Source organism: Arachis duranensis, chromosome 8, assembly GCF_000817695.3.
Source record: "Arachis duranensis cultivar V14167 chromosome 8, aradu.V14167.gnm2.J7QH, whole genome shotgun sequence".
Classification (NCBI taxonomy): domain Eukaryota; kingdom Viridiplantae; phylum Streptophyta; class Magnoliopsida; order Fabales; family Fabaceae; genus Arachis; species Arachis duranensis.
In genome coordinates this window covers 26,807,731-26,812,125 of record NC_029779.3, presented here as the reverse complement: position 1 = coordinate 26,812,125, position 4,395 = coordinate 26,807,731, and positions in this window count along the sequence as shown.

Genomic DNA, 4,395 nt, shown 5'->3' with positions numbered 1-4,395 from the left:
CCGGTCTGCTACCTGCCGCACCGCACCCCACCACCAGCTTCTTCTTCGCCGCCCTGCGGCCTACCGCACCGCACTGCACCACTACCACCACACCACCGGCTTCTTCTTCTTCTTCTTCTTCTTCTTCTTCTTCTCTTTGCCGCCCTACCGTCTTGCCGCGATGCTGTCCTGACGCACCGTACTACCGCACCACTGCACCACCACCAGCTTCTTTGAATTAGATTTTTTGTGAAATTTTGAATTTTTTGTGAAATTTTTTGTGGAATATTGTTGTTGCTGAAATTTGAATTTTGAATATTGTTGTTGCTGAATTTGTTGATTATTGTTCAAAGTGCATGTTGTTTGAATTTTCTGATGATGATGCCCTGCCGCCCTGCCGCCCTGCACCACCGCACCACCACCATTTCTTCTTCTTCTTCTTCTGAATTAGATTTTTTGTGAAATTTCTGGTTGTTGATTATTGTTTAAAGTGCATGTTGCTTGATTTTTCTGATGTTGATGATGATGATACTGGTGGTGGTGGTGGTGGTTCTGGCTGGGCATAGGTTTCTGTTCTGGTGGTGGTGGTGGTTGATTTTGGGATGAAGGGAGAAGTAAGGATATTTTCGTTCGAATGACTATTTTAAAATAAAGTGAAACCTTGGGGACCATTTTGGAGCTAAAAAAGGTCAGAGACGAAATAAATTTTCAGCCTCTACATTGGGGAACAAAATCATACTTATCCCTTATTTAAATATCATACAATTTATTATAATTTCTATCAATCAATTAATTATAATTCAAATTGAATGATTATTTTGTTATGAAATTATTATTTTTTAATCTATTCATGCGCAATATTGAAACTATTATTTTCTAATCTATTCATGCGCAATACATATATTAATTATAATCGTAAATTAAGCTATTTTATATTAAATGACTTATATAATGGTCATCTTATTAATTATCATAAATGCTTAATTAAATAAGTCATTATTACTTTTGATTTAGAATTATATGAGAATAAAACCAGAGATACTATTTTATTTGGCTTTTGTGTTTAATGGGTGTCACACTCAGATATAAATAGTGACTTTCGAATTTTGGTCCCCAACACATCAAAGCCACATCCATAACTCTTTTTTCCATAAAAGGAATTGCGATTCAACTCTATGAGGGATACAGAAGGTTTTCAAAGAACAAGGAAATGGTTCGAATTTGCACGAATTCTAAATGTTTGAATTTACGATATTGTTTCAGTTGGTTATCGTTACGGGAATGACTCTAATCTATACGTGTCTAAGGAGTAGAATAGATTAAATATTATTTAAGTAATTTATTTCTAATATTGATATTTGATTAAATTAGTTTTAGAGAAATTTAAATTTTTGACTCAATTTATATATTACGACTATTCTTTTTGAATATATTATTTTTATATTTTTTAATATAACTTTTTTCTAATTTTTAAGTTTATTTTCTTTTTTTGGATATATGTATCATCTTTTTTTTCTCATTTTATATTTTAGATTAGTAATGTAATTATTAAGAAAATTGTATTAAAAAAAATATTAAAACGTCACTATTTAAGAAAAAGGAAAGATACGTGAAAAAAAAGAAAACAACAAATTAAAACATCATTGTTAGAAAAAAAATAATAGAATTGAGATTGAGGAATATATATGGATATAAAAAATAAAAAATTATTGCATAAAACAAAATAATTATAACAAAAAATAATTAATATATGTGATTTAAATATTTTTAATAACCGGTAACATGGAATTTAACAAAATATAATTCATATTCTCAAATAAATTTATTCTAATTATATTACAATTAGCTCATGAATAATCTATGATTATATTAATTTAAGAAAATATCTTCATTATAATTATATCAAATCAATATTTAATGCGTAATTAAATTACTTATCAATCATCGATATTTTTAATCATTCTAATTATATCAATTGATATAGTTCTAATTTTCATTCAAGTGCAATAATTTTATTAGGAGATAGTTAATGCAAACATTAATCGTGACCCATTTAATTTGATAACAACAACAACAACAACAACAACAACAACAACAACAACAACAACAATAATAATAATAATAAGGTCTACATGGTACATGCATTATATTTTAAAAAGGTAAAATATATTTTTTTTAAAAATTAGGGTATCAATAATCAATTATGATTAATATCAATATCAATAATTAATTCTTATTATTTTTGTACTACTAAAGGTTATATATAGTATTTTTTTTAATAGAATAAAAAAGGTTGTGATTCATAACATTTTCGTAAAGTTATATTGTATGGACACAAAATTAATTAGATAACAAATTAAATTTTAATTAATATATTTTATTGTAATTTATGTATGCTTCCTATATAGCAATAATATTATATATATTTATATCTCCTCTTTTGGCTCTTTCCTAAACATATTGGCATATAATTAATGTCGATAATATATATATTGAGTAAGTATCTCTATTAAATTAATCATAAAGGTTAATAAAATATAATGGCATAAATTTCATCTAATTATAGCAAGTATCTCCATTGAAAATATTTGCTAATTATTATCATGTATAATTAGTGTATATATATATATAAATAAGGATTAAGTGAATTATTATAATTATTTATTATCTAGAAAATTCGTACCTCATACATAGATCTTCTTTTATTTATTATTTCTCATACCTAAGGGCTACTAACTATGATTCTATTAACAATATTATCTATGGTAGATTATTTAATGAAAAAGTTTGAAAAATAAAGGCAAGAATTATAAGGGTAGATTATGTAATGAAAAAGTTTGAAAAATAAAGGCAAGAATTATAAGGTTATGGAAAGTCCCATCCAAATTTGACAAGAACAAGACGACCTACATAGAAATGATTCTCATGGATGATAAGGTAAGTTGATTATTTTCCATAATTCTTTCAAGTAATGCTAGGTCCATTTTATAAATATTTTTTGTTCATATTTTAAGTTTATTTGATAAGTAAACCCTTGCACGAATCAAAGACAGTGCAATTTTATAGATTTATAAGTGATAATAGTTTTTATATTTAATTTGTTTTATATTGTGATAATAGCCAATATATTTGTTGGTGGATTTGACTATTACTATATTATATTTATGATCACATTCAGTATATATGTCTGATTTATTGAAAAAAAGTAGATTATTAAAACCGATTAATAACTATTTTAGAGTTAATCTAATTAACACTAGATTAAAAAAAATCAAACAATACATAACATATTATTTTTTTATTAATCAAATTATTATAATTTAAATTAATTTTAAAAATAATTTAAAATTATAATTTCAATCTTATCACGTGCATGTTATCACGTGCATGGCACGGGTAATTAAACTTGTTCCAAAATATAAATGGGAGGCATCGAATTGGATGAGGAGGAAAACTGAAGTCTAATTTGAAGAGGGTTAAATTCAAATATTGAGAGTTCACAAATTGGAGGGTCAGTTTTATAAAAATTCACAAATGAAAAGGTTGATTTTATGTTTTAAAAATTTTTAAAAATTAAAGTTTACACATCATAGAGTTGGTTTTGTGAAAATTCACAAATCAAAAAATTTATTTTATATTTTAAAAATTTTTAAAAAGATTAAACTTCAAAAATTAAAAAGTTAAATTTGTGATTTTCGTATAAAAAAATATATTAAATTTCACACATTGTTAAAAAATATTACTTTAACTCTAATATCAAAATTAAAAAGCAAAAGGTAAACATATATTGATTTAAATATTTCATAATTAATGAATTGCAAGGGGCCAAGTAGCAAATTATGTTTGACTGAATGACCCCTGGTTTTGCAGCGGAAATTAATTGGAGGGAAGGGCGGTTAGGTGTAACGTGGTGGTTAGGTGAGTTGGTGGTCAAGGAAGAAGGACAGTGAAGTCATTTCAACATAATTAAGAAATTCAAGAGTCAAATTAAAAAAACTCAAACAACTCTTAAAATAATAAAATGTAGACCACCTTCTCATGATTTGTCCTACTATCTTTTTTTCACAATCATGTTATATATTCACAACAAAAATTATCTCGCATAAAACAATATATATTAATTAATTTTAAGTGTACACATTTCTTTTTGTTTGTTCTCTTTTTTAGTTTTATCCGTCTATTTAGACTTAGAATGTCTTGGTGAAATATTCCAATGTTATACCCAAATAAATAAAAGGATTATTATTAGTAATAAAATAATAAAGGCAACGTTGAAGATTGAATACTGGGGATGCGTGTTGGAAACACACGCACAATCCAACCTGCACAGATAGATTAGGAAATAGGAACCCTCAACTGCAAATTGAGGTTAAAAAAAAAAAAAGAAAGAAAGAAAAAAAGAAAAAAAGAGTGATA